Source organism: Aphelocoma coerulescens, chromosome 2, assembly GCF_041296385.1.
Source record: "Aphelocoma coerulescens isolate FSJ_1873_10779 chromosome 2, UR_Acoe_1.0, whole genome shotgun sequence".
Taxonomy (NCBI): domain Eukaryota; kingdom Metazoa; phylum Chordata; class Aves; order Passeriformes; family Corvidae; genus Aphelocoma; species Aphelocoma coerulescens.
The window spans coordinates 52,085,570-52,105,554 of record NC_091015.1 but is presented as its reverse complement, the minus strand read 5'-3'; positions in this window follow the sequence as shown (position 1 = coordinate 52,105,554).

Genomic DNA, 19,985 nt, shown 5'->3' with positions numbered 1-19,985 from the left:
CCAGTGAATTCTCAAGGAAGGAAGGCAGGAAGAGAAAACCTGCAACCGATTTTCTGTCTCATGGGGCAAATTAGATGAACAGATTCCAGTTGCAGAGTTTGCTGTGTTATTAACTTCTCTCAACTCAACACTGCATATGTTGATACACACAACCTGTTGGTAGCTGAGTGATCTTCATTATCCTAGCTTATGACTACAAGCGAGCCATGAGCCATGTTTCAGCCCAGGCCATTTTATTATCTTTCTCTCTTTGAAGTCAAAAGGACCCTCTGACAAACTTCTAGAAACCCCAGGCAAAACATGTCTGAGTCACTTTACAATTATTACTGAAGTTCATTGAGCAGCCATGCCCATAAATACCCTTAACCTTTGTGTTTAGCATGGCAACCTTCAACCTTATAAATTCTTGTAAGAGAATCTCTGTAAAGATGTAATTGAATTATAAAATCATGGTGCTGTGTAATCAAGCATATGACTGTCAGACCTATTACTTTTTCTCCCAGTGTGGGGGACCACATGTGCTAGATTCACTTGACAAAAGGCAAGCAGCTAGGGAGTGGGGTGTGTGCCTGCTGAAGGGTGTGCCTGTGCCTCACAGCTAAAGGTGCATAAAAACCAGAGGTCAACAAAACATCAACCTTTCATCACCTGCAATGGATCACAGACTGGGTCAACAACCTGCTCATGGCACCCCAGAGTGGGCTACTGGTGTGGCACAGCAACGGAGTGAGCTCTCAAGGTAAGAGGTGGGTAGCTGTGAGCCATGGAGGATCTGTGAGCTGGGAGGGCATGGGCCCCCCAGCCAGCGCTCATCCCACTGCCCTCATGGAGGGAGCAGGGCAGGCTGGAAGAGGACAGCCAGGCACAGAAAGTCCGTGGGTGATGAGGTAGCTCTGGGGTTAGGCTGGGAAGCCAATTCATGGGTCAGGGGCAGTCCATCAGAAGGGTCCACAGCCAAGCATGGGCATGACCATGATGCAGCTGCAATGTAGACTGGTTGGGACCCAAGGAGCCAGAGCCTGAGTTTAAAACCAGATCCTGGGTGAATGGCAGGTGAGGAGAGACCTCACTGAGTCCTACCAACCAGCAGCACTGAGTCCCTAAGACCAGCAGCTCTGTCACAGGGCACTATAATGGCCCTGAGCCCTGGCAGTCAAACCCCCATCAGGGGTAGAGGGTGCCCTCAGGGCCCTCACATGAGTTGAGAGACTGTCCTCACACATTTCTGCCAACAGAAGGAGTATTGTTGTCTTCTTCTACCACAAGTTACAGTTCTGGGCGTTCTCTTTGCAGGTCTCACTGTTTGCCTGAAGTGGTTCACAAGAGCAGCCGCACCGAGTCAGAGGATGTGTCCCCTGGGACCTGCTTCCTGCAAGAGCTTTTAGCAGATGCACACACAACTGACTTGAGAGCAGAGCAGGAACACAGCATTGCTTCCCCCAGGTACTTTTGTCAGCTTCCAGCAATCTCTAGGTCATGGAGATCCTGCATCAGGAGGGGTCTCTTTAGGCATGTGTAGTGGTTTGGCCAGATTAATTATTTGTGCATGAATTTCTCTAATTCCTCTAAGAGTCCATATAAACTGCTGGTACCTGTAGCATCCTGTAGCAATGAGCTCCCCTTCTTATCATTCCTCTGGCTGTTGAATTCCTTTACGAATCACTCTAAAAAGCAGAAACTATAAATTTCTGTAGCTAAATTACTGCTGAATTCTCACTGGTAACTGAGAACAGACCTTGATCTGGGGTAGGTCTAGAAGTATCAGTTGCTTTGAATGATTTGATACTACTGTGCTCACATGCAAATATAAAATTTGGGGCTTAGAGATATTAAGAAAACTACTCTTGGGAAAAAATGATACAGTGTGTTTCACTTACGTAAAATCTGGCAGCCAAAGTGTTGAGCAGATTAAAAAAGGACAGTAAAGGGGCATGTTAGTAAAAAATTTATTGCATAGAGACACCTCCAGAGACTACATGAGCAGAGCAATCACAGTGTCAGTGCCATTTATCAGCAAGAGAAGACTCGGTGTTCCCACTGTAACCTTGTGTTTCTATGGAGAACGCCTTCTTCGGCTTTCTCCCCGTTTTGATCGATACAATACACCAAATATGCTCAAATGCTGTTTCCAGACTCAGTCAAGGTTCCCTGATAGAGAAACAGTACACAATTTGTCAGACAGAAAAGAAAATTGCCTTACAGTCACTGTATTTGGAGTGTTCAGTGCAGCATATAACTGGGAAATGCTCACTATCTCTATGGATTATGGGGAAATTTGAAAAATAATACTGCAGAGCTGGGACAGATCAAGAGATCAGCAGAATGATATCGTCCACTGATAATGTCAAACACAGGGACTTTTCCCCATGTCTCTGCAATGGGAATGGGCAATGGGATGAGGATGCTCTGTTATTATACCTTAGTTGTATTGCCTTTTGAAGTGCAGGAAACCTTGTAACACCAAGAAAAAATATTCAGGGATGTAGCATGAGAGCTTGTTGGCAAAGTTAGCTGGGAGTAAATGCCACAAGGCCCACCTTAAGGCCTCAAATGCTGCACATTCCCAGCCCACCCCGAGCTGCTGGAAGCACCTTCAGGCTTCTCCCCAACAGCAGCTTATCTTGTAAGAGATGATACCCACTTCCCTTTCTGATGCACAAAGCTGATGCCAGGTGCTCTGCTGGTTTAAAACACTGAAGAAAAAGGAAGCCTCTATTTTCCTTATGATTCCATTTCAGGTGTTCTCTGTCAAGAGTCATCTCAAGGGCTCCCTGTACACAGAACATTGCTCTTGAGCTTTTGAGCTGCTATGGTTTTTGAGTGGGAGAATGAAGAGTTGCATTTCATACTCTCAGGAGATCATTTCAAGACAGGGTTTCTAGTGGAGTTAGTGGTGTCACAACTGGAGCTAGCAGGGCATCTCACCCCTCTCTTCCCCCATTTTTCTATTTAAAACCCATCTTCAGCACATGGGTCATTCAATTTGCCTATAGATGCTTACAGTGCATGTGTAAGACATTACTATTCTCCTTCCATTTGTTTTTCCATGGCATTCCATGAAATAACATGATGTCATTACCCTGGGATTTACTACTGTTCTGTTTTGCTTCTCATATCTCTCCATTCCAGAGTGCAGGAAGCTAACCTCCTGCTCTGTTGTCTCAATGCAATTTCCCTTATCACCTCATGGGATATCTTCTTCGTAAGCCTTGGACTCTGCTTTAAATAACAATGTCAGACTGACTTTACGAAAAGCACACTGTACTCCCCTCTGTCAATGCAATGATAGATTCTGTAAATAAATGCATTATGACACAAATCACAAAAAAAAAATTATTAACAGTGCCAAAAAACAACATTGGTGTAGACTGTCAATTAACCACCTGGGAAGCCTGCATATAGAAAACATCTGCATTTATTTTTACTGTATCAGAATATCATTCAACAGTATGGGCTATTTCATTCCCTCGATGAAATGAGTGCACAGAGTGCCTATTAATGGAAATAAAGTAAATGTACTGTATGAGATAGGAGAAGATTGTGTGGATAAAAACAAGCACTTTTGGGGAAAAGGAAGGCAGCATTTGTGTCTGGGGGTTTTTGCCTAAGATAGAGTGTTTGTGCATAATTTATCTGATGCATTTGTAAGGAGCTGTCTACTCATGAGATATGAATCTCAGGCAGCTGAAAATACAGGCCAAATCTCACTGAAGGGTAAGAAGTTCTTTAAGTCCCAGTACCCACTCAGTCTCATCACGGCCACTGCGATGAAATGAACATCACTGTTCTGTGAAGTGGATTTTGTCACTACTGATTCATTGCATAGTGATGATTGAACAGTCATATATAAAAACTCTTCCTGCCCACTGCCCTAGATTCTAGTTTTTAACTAAGAAAGGTAACTGAGCTGCAAAATTACCTCATGTATTTTGTCCAGTGGTGGTTACATACATACAGGTCACATATAAGTGGCGTAGAAGTAGATAAACAGGTAACGTAAGGAGTGTTTACCACAAGCATTGTCTGAAAACCAAGCCTTACTTCCATTCTTAGATTCAGCTGTGATCCTCTCTTCCAAAAGCTGAAGGGACACTAGAAGGGAAAACAGGTATTTTACAAGAGCATGGCACATCTTACATCTTGGCTGCAAATAAAAGGCTTTACTTTGTACACCTCCTGCAAATGTCTGCAATGGCTGGACTCAATCTTGAAGGTGTTTTCCAACTTAAACAATTCTATGTAAATCCACAGTACCTCCAATAATGTTGTGAGGGATGCCATTTATGAGCATGGCCATAAATTCACAGGAACACACTTGTCACTCTTGCAATATTCTTTTCTAGGTCACAGAACTCCGATAAAAAAGGTCATTTACAATATTATCCTTTTTGTCCCTCAAAAGCATATGTATTTCCAGAACTGAAGAACTCTTCAGTACCTTTTAAGTTCAAAATGGCTGGAATGAACAACAATCAGCAGCACTCCCATGCTCTTTCAGCCAAAGGACAATTCAAACATTCTACCCTAAATATCATTTATTTATTAATATCAACTGTCCCACTGAATGACTTTTGTCGAGTAAACACAGCAAAGAAAATCTGTCTTGTAGTGCAATGTGTCATGAGTAAATATTGTCAACAGAGCAATTTTGACTGAAATGAAAAACAGGAATTCCCACGCACTAGAAAAATAATTTCCTAGGTAAATCATGGGCATACAGTCTCTACTATCAAAGAAGCCACTCTGAAATTACATTTCTCCCTCTTCAGCATAAAATTCCAATTGTACTGATAATAATGGAAATGCCTTTATCAATTTTATGATAGAAGGTTTTCAACCCAGTCTTTTTAAAGGAATAGCACCAGGAATTAGTCACGAATAGCATTTACAAAGTTATAGCCTTTCTTTGGATCTTGCAGATGGGTGGGAAGTGTTTTACCCTGCCTTCACCTGCAACCCACAGTGTTGAGTTTTTGATGGGACACCCTTCCTTCTCAGACCAGGGTAAGAGAGCAGAGAAGACTGCTGTTCTGCTAAGTTCTTTATTTCATAGTCTCATAGCTTTCTTGAAGGCAGAGTTCAAGGGGGTTACATGATAGGGCCAAGCAGCAACAGCAGTAGCAGGCAAAGAGCAGGCAAAAAACATCTTCTTCTTCTAATTCTAGTTTCTTCTATTATCTAATTCTTTTCTTACAGAAGTGTGGATTATATTTGTTAATTGACCAATAAGATTAACACACTATTCTAGTTTTCCTTTTCTTAACCTATCCTGGTCTAATTCTAACAGTTGTAAGTCTCACACAAGTGTTACATAGGTATTACACAGATTTGAGTATACAGTTTCTATCAGCTCTTATTGTTTATGTGAACACTCCATCTAAAAAATGTGAACAGTATAGTTCTATCTATATTTTGTCTAAAATAAAAGAATTCTGATCAAAGGTAACACTGCTGCAGTAAGAATTGTGTTTAAGGTCTCTGCTACAGCTTTTTAATGTTTAAGGCACTCAGCATATATTTCTACTAAAAGTCAAAAATCTGTATTTCTATTTCACTTTGGTGTGGCTTCACGTATCTCCGCTTGTCCAAAGGTTTTAATTCAATCCCTGTGCTTTGGCTTCCCTCTGGGCCTGAGTCCAGAGAAGCTTTCACTCCAACACCACAGGTTGTGAGTCGGAATTTCCATCTAGAGCAGCTGAGCCATTGCTATAAATTAGCAAATCACAAAATTCATCCCAGCATTAGAAGACAGGCCTTGTTTCCAGTGAAATGAGTTGCCTTCTAATTTCAGACCAGATTGTGGGACAAGGTCATACCTCTTATCACTTGTGTAACTGCTCCTGAATTAGTCCATCTTCTCAAGCTCTCTGACCAATTTAAAGCATTAACCTTCCACTAGGCAAAAGAAGGGATAGGTTGGGCAAACCAATTTCAGTATGTGTCACTGCAAGTTCCCCTGAGGACTTTATCAGCTGCTTGTTAATGGTTGAGGAAAAGGTTGATAAAAACAGCTGTGCAGAAAGATTAAATATATTTCCCATGCTGACATTCATAGTGACTCCGAGTTCACAAACACCTCATAAAGAATTAGTTGTAAGGCAGCATGTATCAAGGCTGTTTTTTAAAGCAATTACACTTAATTTGTCAATCAGAACATTTAATCAGAAATAAAACAGGTAGAAGGAAATGAGAATTTATAGACAAATCCCTTGCCTCAAAATTTGCTTTTACAAACATTACACACAGCTACTACAAGAAAGGTCACTGAAATAATGAAATTTGGATGAACAGGCTGCAGACAGCAGCAATAAACATTTCTGTTTGCCCCTAGCTTAACAGTGTAAACAGAGCAGGGGAATGCAGGGGAAGGTTTTGTATCCTCCTTCTTACCGCTCAGAAGTGAATGGTTCAAGTCGAGTGCCAAAGAACAACTATTTGCAAACGACTGCATATCAAAGAGTTGTAGAGGAAATGGATAGAAAGGACTTGTAGAAGTTTCCTAGTTGAGTGCTCCTCAACATTTTTTCACTATTGTCGATCATATCTTAGATGGCACACTTACCAAACAATTTAAAATCCCTTAATGTTAGTGAAATATACAGCCAAATACAAGCAAACAAATGAACAAAAATGATAGTATAAAAAATGAAAGTGTGAATGATCACATTTCAATGCACTTGTTATTTAGTTATACAAGAAACCAATTATGACAAAAAACCAAGTAAGATAAATCTTTCTTTGCTTAAATTTTGGCTTGTTCTTCAACTGGTAAAGGCTGGAAACATCGACATAGACTATTGCTGAGTCCTAAATCTTGTGTGTATTATTCCTCACTGTGCTTGTTTGCTCTGTAACCAAAGATTTTCAGGGATGGAAATTATCCATATATATATGGAAATTTCTTCAGCGGCACATGGACCAATCTAGTGGTCAGTTAAGCTGAGTAATCTGTTGGTCAAAATGCGCCTCCTGTGATTCATTCATCCTGCAATTTGTTAAGAAAATTAAAATAAGAATGTTGTCAAAATTAACCATGAAGTACTTGATTGCAGATATCTGGGTTTGAACAGAGGCTGGGAAAAGACATGATCAGAGAAGATTCCTCCGTCTGGGATTCCTTCTTCCTTCCCTTCTAACACAGTCCTGGTACTTTGATTGAAGCACACAGTTAAAGATAGATTGTATCAGGATAGTTTTGAAATATATGTTTGTTCAATTTGTGCGCATGAATGTGAATTAATAATACTTTAACATGCTTCAGCACCAATGGAATCTTAAGGTTTTTTTACTCAAAGTTTGTCTGTATGTACGTAATGATCAACTCTTACTCTTCCTTTTGTATAAAAAAGAAAGATAATTTTCTCTCAGGTTAGCTTACACAATAATAAAGATAATAAAATAGCTAGTAATTAGGATAATTAACAGGCAAACAATTTGATGTAAAAAACATTTTTTCAAATAATCCTCTGAAACACCCTTCAGTGCAACACTTCAAGGCCTAACTAAAAGTTGCTCTGCATTCTATGTAACCTTAGTTAGTGAATTTCAATTAACCAAAAATCCTTCTTAAGCAAACAGTTTAATGTCCTGAGATGCTTATTAATTATACTGGAAATTCCCTCAAGCATTAAATCACTTGGTTATCTGAAATAGTTCTTTGACATTTTCTGCATACAGGTATTCAAGCATATGATACAGTACAGATGTCAGCTTGTTATTTTACCTAGTAACTCCAGAAATGATCACTAAATTGGAAGGAATACTGTAGCACAGTTATCTAAAGTTATAGATAAAGAGAACAGAATTTCTATTTTCAAGACCTTGCAGCTCCTAATGATGGTTTTAAATTATTTCTTACTCCTCATGAGAAATGTCTGGCCTACAGAGTTATCATGTTAGCCTTGACATCATGGGCTAATTAGATGTTAAACATAACAGCTCAGAAAGGAAAAAGCCTTCTCCCAACTTTAATACTTAAGAGGATCATTTGAAGAATTTGTATGGCAAACTGTTCCTGTGCAGGGTGCACAGAGGAAGCCAGAGAAACACCCACTGCAGATAATTTCTACTCAGCAAGAGAGCCAAGCTCTGTGGAAATCAGGACTCTGCCAAAGCCTGGACTGCAATGGTCATGTGCCTCCTTTAGAGAAACTCCTGTGTCAAATAGCAATCTATGACAACTCTGTTGACTTAGCTGAGAAATGTAATCTTCCCTATCCCAGGAGATGCTGGTGTGAAGCCACTTCCCTGCCTGTTCTTCTGAAAATCAACTAAAATTCCTTCTCTTAGCTATTGCTCAGGTTTCCTTTCCTTTTTTTTAATCAGGAATTTTAAATTATGTTACTTGTGTACAATCACTGGTATAGAAAAAACTTTTAACCAGGACATTTCCATGGATGCTAATTTGGTGCAATTATACTTAATGACAGTGAAACTGCTTAACAGGGATATATTCATTCAGTGATACAGAAGCAAAGTATTACAAGCTCTTAAATCAGTGTGAAATGCCAAACGTCTATCACAAACAGAGATTCCGGTCATAATAAGGAAATTAATACCAAAGACTAATTAAATGCTGTGAGTAATCTCCTTATTGCTGTAGTTTTACTTTGATGGCTACTTTATGTCATGGCAAGTCTTTTCAGAAGCATTTTTGTGTCTCTTTATCAGGAGAACTGTTTAATTGAGTTGGCTGTCTACCAGTTCAGAGGATTCTACCGAATTAACACTCAGATTTGTTTAGCTTTAACTAATCAGATGTGCAGGTGTGATGTTTCTGCAGGTCTTTCAGTAAGCTTATGTGTTGAAGAGTACAGGTTAGAGCAATGAAGATGTGCTGCAGATATTATATGTTCCCTAGGGTACCAGGCTGTTTTTCTTCCTTTTATATTTTATATAATTATTATGAATCACTATTGGAAGAAATCTCTGTTTTGTTTACAGTAAATAATTATATATCTATGAACTGGACATTTAGATTAAAAACAAGAAAACATAGAACTAAGAAAAGAGGTCCGCAATAAATAAGGGGAAAGTGGCTAAATCACTACTAAAATTGCCTAGTAGCTAGGATGGCTGTTTCTTCCAGTGATACACCACCAATCCAAATCACTCTAGAAATAAGGCCACAAACTCGATTTCCATCTAGCTCTGCTGGTTATCTGCCACAAAAACCAGAGGAAAAGATGTCTATTTGAGGGAGGGAAAAAAAGTAAGAAGAATAAATTACTTCTAGAAAGGAAATAATGAATATTTAATGATAGCTTTACTTTCAGCAGCCCACATGTAATTTCCAGACCAAAAGCCAAACTTGGCTGTTCATGTGAGGATTTTTAGGGTGTGCAAGAACAGGATGCTCGTAATCCTTCTTGAAGCATCTACACCTGCCCCAGGGAACTCAGGACCATGGATCTTGTACTGGAAGGGTGCGGAGAGAGTTTCTACTGTTAGGGCCAAAGATTAAGTGGCCATTGTGCAAGAGAACCCTGACTGTGTCATTGTCCCCCATCTCCATGTCCACCCTCCCCATGCTCACTACAGCACCAGGAAAAAGGCATGGATGTGAATCCTTTCCTGCCAAGTTTTCTTCCCTGCCTCAGCAACCCTCTGTTTTTGTGAAGGTGTATTTCAGATAACAAAAAGGATTGGGAGAAAGGAGTACACTGTCTTTTTGTGCTTCTTGAACTTCAGAATTATTTTCTTCCATCGTGATGTTTTATTTGGTTTCCTCTTTTTGCCCACTAAGCTCCTGCAGTGAGAATATGGAATTTCCTTCCTACACAGGAACGTTTAGCATTTTTGGGAGTAAACACACAGGCCCAGCTCGGCATCACTCAATGAGGCTCTTAAGGTACAACTGTCTTCATCAGATAACAGGCTGTTATTGTTGGTTACATCATGGAAATAATTTTTTTAAGCATGTCAAGACTAGACAATAGCCAGCTTTAGCTACAAAGTCATATTTTTGTGTGTTACTGTCTTCAGAGGAGGAATAGGATTATTTTGTGGCTTAGGAGTTGTCTGTATTCTCTTTGTACCTTTTGTCTTTCTTGCCTTATTTTGCCACGGCTTCTTTAGGACCCATGTTGAGCCAGACTGTACCTGAGAAGAACTTTACTCCTTGGCACATCAGTTCCAGGAGCTGCAAAAATGTAAGAGCACTGCTGGAAACCTCTCACTTTCTGAAATACATAGCAAACTGCAGGCATTACTTGAGTAAAAAATATTCCAGCCTTCCTGTAGTGATAGGACATGGGGCAATGGTGTTAAACTGAAAGAGGGACAATTTAGATTGGATAAAAGGAAGACATTTTTAATGATGAGGGTGGGGAGGCACTGAGAAATGTTTCTGAGAGAAGCTGTGGGTGCCTCATCATTGGAAATGCTCAAGGCCATGTTGGATGGGCTCTGAGCCGCTCGGTTTGATGAAAGGTGTCCTTGTCCATGGCAGAGGGTTGGACTAGATGATCTTTAAATGTTTCTTTCAACAAGACATTCTGTGATTCTTGTCGTTCGAATCATATTTCAGAATACTTCCAGTATGAAAATGCCCCAAGAAACAGAAGATCACGACTTTCCTGTCTAATACAAAATCATGTAAATTTGCTACTAAAATAGGAAGGCTGTGTACAAAAGATCAGCCTGGAATCCTAATATAAAATATATAGGATCTCCTGTATATTTTGTCTGCTATTTTGTCTTCTGAACCCTCTGCCAAGCTGTTAATAATGTAAAGGATCTCAAATGATGAACATGGTTCATGTTTTCAAGAAAACATGATTTATTATTTACAAGAAGATCTATCAAATAAGATGTCAAATCACAGGTGGTTTTGTCCATGCCGACAGGCTGCTGAGTGTATATACACCAGTTTCATACTTCAGTTTATCCTGATTCAATTTCATTCATAATTGACAACTGCATTTGCCTTTTAATATTTGCAATAAAATACCGTGCAAACAAAATTTGTGAGTATACGTGCAGCAAATCTTGTATCAACACTGACTGGCTGCCAGATTTGGAATCAATTCACTGATTAGTTTGAGAGCGATTAATGTGAGTGCTTAATTTAAATCCCTGATTTAAAAACATTTATGGAAAGAGAATTGACAGCCTAAATAGCACTTCAAAGTGCTACAACTGTTCCTTCCATGGGTTCTGCTTTTGTGAAGTGTGGGGGTATGTTTTTGTTCAGGTACAACATGCCATAAGGTGATGATGTTCAGATGCCAAATTTCTCAGCCCTTCTTGCAATAAGAAATTATAACTGATAACAGGTTTTCTGAGGAAAAACTGGAGGAAAATCCACTTTTTTCTTAAAACTGAAAGGAACACTAAATATTGGCTGAATAGGGTACCAGGATTAAATATTTGATTATACTCACACTTGGAATTTCAGTCTGTTTTATGTACTCCTAGCTAGGACATGACAAGCAAAATTGAATTCTGGGTTTAGGTAGTAAAACAAGTCCCCATAGAGAATTCAACAGTTTCCTGGTGTAACTATTAATTCAGCTAGAAGCTTTTCTCAGCACTGTCATGTCAGACCTGGTGCTTTCCTTCTCTGCAGATTTCTGTCCTCTATGGATGGGAAACCCACAGTCCTGGTCCAGCCATGGCTTTCCCAGCTGTCTGCTGTGCAATTCTCCAGGAGCAGTGCAGAAGGGATCCAATGTAATGAACCAACCAATAGCCAAATGTCACACTGGAAAGGAGGGGTTCTTGACACTAGACCTGGTTTTGAAAGATGTTATGAAAAAAAGAAGTCATAACATCAAAAAATACTCTCTTGAATTTATTATGAAGGAAAGAACCCTAGAAGATCAAATAAATTATTTCTTTTTATTAGGACACAGTTGCGTGCTCCTTCTTCAACAGACTGAATACATCCTCTTGCATCTTTGAACTCATCCAGCTTTGGTTGTTTGCCATGAGATACTGCCTTCTGATCCTTCGAAGGCTCTTCCTTTCTCAAAGTCAAAATCACAGCAGCATTTTAATAGCTAAAATAAATTACTGAACACTCTCATATCTTAATTTATGTGCATATACAATCATTGTTTAGTTGACCCTTTCATCTGCTTAAATCTGCCTGGACATGGTGGAAACAGACAGATTTCAATGGGAAATGAGAAATGTGCCCAACTTCATTATGGATTTTTATCTTCTGCAGCTCCTTCTGGAAAGATTTATTAGTTAAACCCAACACGTGTGTACCACTGTCTATTAAGATCCAACATTACTGTTTTGCCCAGGCGAATTCCCAGACATTTGGAAGGTACACAGTTCAAAACTGATGTTTCTCCCTGGCAACTTTATTTTTGTGAACTACTTTTGCAGCCTATAGCAAATTCCCTTCTATTTCTTATGGGCATATGCAACATGAATAACAGTACAAATTTGTTGTGCTGCTCTGCCTATACCTGTCTAGGTAGGAAAATAAAATTGCCTCTTTTTCCTATTCACTACTTCAGGCTGCCAATAAAAATGAAAAATCACAGTAACCACCCACCACGATTAGAAGAGATTTTCATTGTTTGATAGCAGAGCTGACCTAAAGTGCTCAGCATTGACATGGATTATATTCAAATTAAAAATTGATGGGAGAAACCCTCCAGACCTCATCATTAGCTCTTCCAAAGCAGCTCCACTTTATTTTAGAGTGAATTGAGCCCTGCGGAGTTGGTATGTAGAATCAGGGAGAATGGATTCTGGCCTTTTATTGCCTTTTTCAATGGAAAAAAAATTATAGTCATACTTGACTAGTAGGCACACACAATAGTGCAATTTTGTGGACTTATTCACTGTTCTTTAGGAACAGGGAAAGGAAAGGAAAGGAAAGGAAAGGAAAGGAAAGGAAAGGAAAGGAAAGGAAAGGAAAGGAAAGGAAAGGAAAGGAAAGGAAAGGAAAGGAAAGGAAAGGAAAGGAAAGGAAAGGAAAGGAAAGGAAAGGAAAGGAAAGGAAAGGAAAGGAAAGGAAAGGAAAGGAAAGGAAAGGAAAGGAAAGGAAAGGAAAGGAAAGGAAAGGAAAGGAAAGGAAAGGAAAGGAAAGGAAAGGAAAGGAAAGGAAAGGAAAGGAAAGGAAAGGAAAGGAAAGGAAAGGAAAGGAAAGGAAAGGAAAGGAAAGGAAAGGAAAGGAAAATTGCTCTGCAAAAACTTTTTCTTCATCTTCTGAAATAAGTTCATGGCAATCTATCTTCATTTAAACTCTAAGGGATCTGGCTTGGGTCCTGGAATAGACTCTGGTTCCTTTTAAAACAAGGAAATAGCTTCTAAATACATTGAGCTGCTTTTTAGAATTTATGAAGTAGAACACAAATCTAAGAGCTGTCAACGTTTAGTGGTAATGAGGCAATTCTTACATGAGAGAGTTCATTACAGGATCAACTCATGTTATTTTCCAGCAGCTGGAAAACAGAATGTTTCACAGGCTGGGAATGAAAAATCTCACTTTAAAATTAGCTTGTGTATACCCTAATACACAATTACTAAGATAGAAGCATAGCAGAATTCATCCTGCTGCTTCTAATGCAATGGGCTTTTTACTGAAGGAAGAATGGGTGTTTTACTGAAGGAAGAAAAAATGTTTTCTTCATACAATGCTGTTGTGCCAGCTGATCAGCAGCACATGGTGGAGAGTGGGTCTTGGCTGTGCTTTGCTCCTCTGCAAGTATTTTGAGATAATCAACATTGCTCTTGTATGAGGCAGAATCTGTCCCTATAGCCAAAAAGCACAAAGACAAGGAGCCTGCCTGGCTCTGTGGTGCAAAGAAAAAGAATTTTCTTACACAGGCACATTTCCTAATAACCTGCTGTAACTCTCCAGTTGGTCTTTCCTACTGTATTTTTACCATCAGATGGCTTCACAGCAGAAGTATGGCCCAAGAGGAGCTTGAAGTCTCCTCCCAGTCTCAGAGCTGGAGCAAGCACTGAACAGTGCAGATGCAATTCCTACCCACCAGTTCAGTCTTACTACTCTTTCACCACTCAGATTTTGACCAGGATGAGTTGCAATAGTGCTGTTTTTCAAAATGAATGTATTGACCAGACAGTGCATGCTCCTACAGTAGAAAATTCAGCTGTTTAGCTCCTCCTTTTTCTTTTTTTTTTTTTCCTGGTGGTCTGCACTGTGCATGCTGAGAGATTCTCTAAATGACCCAGGGTTGCAAACACAATCACCCCAAAATGGGAAATATTTTCCCTGTAAGTTGCACTCTGCTGCTGTTTGAAGTATTTTCAAAAGATGCTAAGACAACTGTTTCACTTCACTTGTTATCCCTAAGTGTCCCCAAGTTTAAAAGATACTTAAATCAGTTGAAAACAACAGGACAACAAAACATCCCACTCATCCTTTCTAAAGGCTGCAGAAGCCCAGAGAACAGCTGGAACTTAAGCTCTCAAGAGGAATCCAGTCATCCCAAGTCAGCCGTAGTTCCTCAGCTGTAGTTACTGAGCTGGCTCCCACAGTCAGTACTGGTGCAGAAGGGGGTGGTGGAGACCAAGGACAAAAACTGCTTCCCCAGAACTCAGTTCCCCAGCTGGCTGAGGCAGCTGGCTTTCATCACTATTTGCCTCCTCCCCAGTCAGGTATTATGCAAGGCTCAAACATGCCTTAGGAGTGAGGCCACAGAAAACACAGTTCGGGAATCAGGAGAGGTTGGGGAAGGGACGAAGATGGACTGAAACCTATGAGGATGTTTAAAAGAAGGGCATCTTTAAGAAGCTTATTTTCCTGCAGAGTCTCGCTAACCTAACATTAGCAGCCTGACAGAAGTCAGTCAGTGAGCAGGCTGGGCACAAACAGCAGTGTGAGTCAATGCCAGCAGTTATCACCATAATTCTTTGTCTTGGAAAAAAATTAATTATAGAGACCTACACAAGTTAGGTAAAAAGCAGTATTTTTTTAAACATGTGGATTGCAGTGCCAAAAGTCAAGAAAGCTTGAAAACTCTTGCTGGAGTGTTGAGAAATCATGAAGTGCAATGTCAGACAGTTGAACCAAGATACTTTTTGCTTCAGACAGAAAATGCAAAAACAGCAACCAAAAACAAGAGCAAAAACAAACAACTACAAAAAAAAAAGCTGGCAGAAAAAGAACCAGGTATCTCAGCTGCAAAGAAGGCCAAACTGTGAGCTAGAAACAGATTGCCAAAGGAAGCTACCTAAGCAAGTCAGCCAAGTATTTATTTTGATTTATACCAATACTTGGCCCAAAGCCTCAAACACTTTAAAATATACTCCTTGAGCAGTAGGAGTATGAGTGAAATTGCAACTTCAGCTTCAGATTAATTTTATAGCAATTTAAAATTATTGTCGACCTTTAAAGAGCAACTACTAATGGTTTGAATTTCTGAGACAAGGGAATAATCTCTGAATGAGACATGAAGCGAGAGAGACAGAAATAAAATATACTCCAATAAAGCAATACCAGTAGCTTTCCTGGTAAGAGTTTTTTGTTATTGAGACAAAGAGGCTGCAGTTCTTGGCCTACACCTTGCCCAGGATGTATAGGTTTGCAGCAAGTTTCTCGCTGAATTTTTGCCTCCCTCTATAAAATTCAAACTAGCTGGAAGTAGCAATTTCTGACCTGAAATCCAATCTACAGGTCTAAGAGCCTATCATGTTGCCATGGCTCAGTGAGAGCCAAAAAGAATTTCACTGTTGTTTGCAAACAGATTGATACGGCTGAAAGTCAGGGTACGCTCTTCTGTGCTGGAGAAGATACAATTTATCACTCTTGGACCCAATTTTACCCTAATTAGAGGCAACTGAGAACTTTGCAGTGAAGTCAGTGGGTAGAAATCAGACCTCTTACTGTAGGCTGACAGACAAATAACAATCTGCTACATAGCAGGATGTGATTTACCCTGCACGCTAAAAAATTATTTTTAAATAGCTCTAAAATATCAGGAATTCTTCGGAAATAGAGGACCAGTGGATTAAGATGCATAAATGGCAATGCATTAGTATGAAAAGAGCCAAGATTGTTTGGTGAACACCCTCCTACTCCTGGATGCATTAGAGATGCATTTCTTGAAGCAGTGAACAGAAAACAGCACGAAGGAGCAAAGCCTGAAATGGGGGAAAGGAAGCAGGAGAAGGAAGTTCTCCAAAGATTAATCTGCTATTATATTTTTAAGATCCCTTTGTTATCTCCAGCTTAATTATAACTGGATTTGCCTTGCTTTTTCTTACTCTCTTGCTGCAGCCAGAACTGGCAGCGACATTGCAATGCTTGAAGTAAGTGCTGATGAAAGGAAAATCCACCGGGAAGCCCGGTGTATTGCTTTCCAGGCGCTTCGAGTGCAAGGAGTGAAGCTGTGGTTAATTACCGGCCTCCAGCCACTCCTTAAAAGCTGAAGAGCTTTTCTTTGTATGGCTACAGTAGCCATGGCAGCTGCTCATTTATTAGTAGCAGCACACATTAGAGCAGGCTGGGAAACAAGACTATGGGCAAGGTGAAGATGGCAAATTTCTATTAAAAAAAAAAAGAGGCCAATAATCTGTTTACTGAGAGCAGGTAATGGAGGTGCCAATCAAAACCTGAAACTGTCACGCATTTCACCATTAGGGAAGAATGACTAACATCTGAAAATTGCACTGATGTATGTAATTATGTTCTGATCTAACTACCCCTGGCATCTGATAATAGATCCTCCACTAAAGATGGGCCTGAGTCCACCGTTTTTCTCTCAAATTTGAAAAACCAAAGTCTTTGACAGTATTAGTTGTAGTCAGACCAGGATTTAGAGCTAAACACAATCTGACTGCAGCAAGACAGACTCTAGCAGTGAATTTTCCTGATATTTTACTGTTTCAGTGGGGATGGGCAAGAGTAGAGAAGAAAGGGCACTGTTTGCTATCACAGTATAAACATTACTGCTTCTGCCTCTGCCAGAAAGTTGTCACTGAAAGAATAAGGTGCACCTGGTTTTAATGCTGTATGTCCACATGAGGAGATCATGAAGAGCAGGGATTCTGTTCTCAGTCCTTTTTCCTGGGGAAAACCCAGGATTACTGTGGCTACTCTCACACACGGGCCTGGAGGACAATAATACCCAGTTATGGGACTGACCATAACTATTTCACTGTCCTCTCTCCTGACATTCCCATAACTAACACCACTGACCAGCCAGATATTCCCAGCCCTGCATCAGCTCCCCAGATGTTGCCATTCCAATTCTTCTGACAGTTGTGTGCCAAGCAAGCTTAACACCTGACCTTTCTCAGTAGGCTTTCTCAAAAGCTTACCTGTTCCCAAAGAGCTCAGTCTCACATCATCATCTCCCTTGCAAGGGAGGAATCACATAATTTCATCCAGATTTCACAGCAACTAGCACCTGCTAGCTGGTTTTTGCTGGGAAATTTAATGTTCAACTCTAGTTCTGTGCTATCTTTTGCCTCTACAATTCTGGCAAATGAGGACATGAATTTGCAACATGATACTCAGCCTTTTGTCAGCAGATGCTTTGAACAGTCTCTTCTATGTCTTGGTAAAATTATTTCCTCCTGAGACAGGAACAAGTGGGGCATGGGAAACCAAAGCCCTGGAAATGGTGAGTTACAATTGTTTTGGAAAGGCATCCACTTTCCATAAAACCTGCCCATCTAAAACATGTTTCCTAATTGTCATGGCCACTCTGTTACACCCTCCCAAATTCTCATCAGCACACAAAATAAACAGATGAAACACACAAACCTCTCAGCTTCCAGCAGAGGCCTGCTTCCTTGGAAACACTTGGCATTTCTGAGGGGTCACAGCCAAGACCAAATCTGGATCTGGCAGACAACAGCTCATTTAGCACAGGGCTGGTATCTTCATTGAAGAACATGGTAAATCTGTGCCCAAGAGCACAGTTTGGAATTTGTGCCCCAGATTTCAAAGGAAGACTAGCTAGTCTCTGTATAAAATAAAATGAAATAAAATAAAATTTAAAAATCAAATAAAATAAACCAAACAAAACCATAATAAACAAAACAAAGGAAAAAATAAAATTAAATTAAAATTAAATTACACTAATTTCATTAAATATATGTTTGGCATTGGAGCTTAGGCTAAACGAAAACTAAAATACAAGATAATTAAAAGCATGAGGTGTTTGGCGCTGCAGCTGACTTAGTCCAACAAAAGATGACCATTAGCTGACTTGTGGCTAATACAGAAGAGCCATTTCTGAGTCTCAGGCAGAAGAATCAAATGTAGGAAAGGGAAAATTTACACAGTTTAGTTCCTGAGATTAAAGAGTTACTCAAATTTCATTTGAAGCTCAAAGCAGGGCAATATTTTCCTCAGTGAATTTCCACTGTTCTGTAAAAGAAAAAAAGCAAAGCACTCTTCCTGCTCTACTCTCCCTGAAAGGGGATGGTTATGAGAACTATCCACAGCTTGCAGGTATGTTTAAGGCTTAGCTTTTTAAGGTATGTAATAGAGCTCACCTCTACAATTTCCAGCTTTCTCTTTTTAATTCCCAAAGTTAAAAGTAGCTGCAGACACAGAAGAAAACTGCACCAGTATAACCCAGTGGTGGGCATGTGTGCTAGTGCAATTTAACTTACTGTGTGGCAGAAATACTGAACTTGGTCTGAATGAAACATTAATAGAAGATTGTGTATGAAAGTATCACACATGACTGGATGCTTCTGAGTACATGGTGTAGGAGTGCAAGGGACTGACATCTACAACACAATTTGTTAGTGACTGAAATCAACTTTGTTTAAATACCATTTTCCCCTTCCATATGGTCTGTTGTTGAGTTTTGTGAAATTAATTTTGTACATGCTGCTTTGGTAGAAGGATCCAGGAGCAAGTGATTCTCATTCCAAAACAATTAGCACATGACTAGGGAACAAATTTGTCAGTGCATCAGCCTGCAGACTAAACTTGAGGCAGTTCTTCTGCCTTAGGTACTTTTAAAGAAACTGTTCTATAAACCATTTCTCTCACCCATTTAAGTCCCTGGGATCAGTGCCATATTGCAAGCAGTGAAGTGTTGCTAAATCAGCAGGACAGAGTGTCACAAGACGTGATAGCACAGAATGGTACTGCAGAATGTTTTAAAATGTACACACATACTAATCAGGGGAGATATGGACAGATCTTTAATCCCTTTGCAAATTAGTAATTTAAAAAGCACCATTCCTAGAAAGTCAACTGACATATTAATGAACCATTTTTAAAGGAAAAAATTTCCCAAAATGCTGGCATAGAGAATCATAAGAAATTAAAACCTTCCAAGCCCTTTTCCGTAAAATATACAAATTTGAGCATTTCAGAAGCTTTGTTCTTATTCCAAGATGCTTTAGATTAAAGATTCATTAAATCTCCTTTCTTCTTTCAAAACAGTTTTGGTTTCACATGACAAACATTTCCATAAGCCCTGGAATGAATGAATAGGGACAAATTCTTGGAGCAAGAGTGTTAGAGATCCATAGGACACACCACTGAGCCCAATCAGTTTCCAGGCAATTTCCAGTCCTCACCCATGATTTAAAGGAGACTTCTGACAGCTCTTTGCTTTTCTTTTTCTAAGCTCAGCTCTGCAGAAGCAGCAGAGTTCTGACATTTTCCAGAAATGATGAAAGGCACTGCATTTGCATAGATACCCAAGGATGTTTGCTTTAGAAAGGAAACAGATTTGGAAGTCAAGGAAAAAGATGACAATGTATTCGGCAGCTTATATAATTTCTGTTAACTTCAGCATGATCAACACCTAAAGCTAAGTGTCTATTTTTACTTCATATATACTTCTGAAGAAATGCTGACCAAAGATGCCACAGTGAAATCCTAAGTTTTCCTTTCTCTTTGTTTTTTTTTTTTTGGAGGAGCACCTAAACAGTATGTGACCTAGGAAGAGGAGGAGTTGAAGGAGAAGAGCATATATACACTTCACTTTTTGTGTCCATTTTATTGCTCTGAAGCCACAAATGCACCTTCTCTATTTGTTGCAGCCAGTTTAGCTTAACTCCAATTACAGAGCATGAAAATG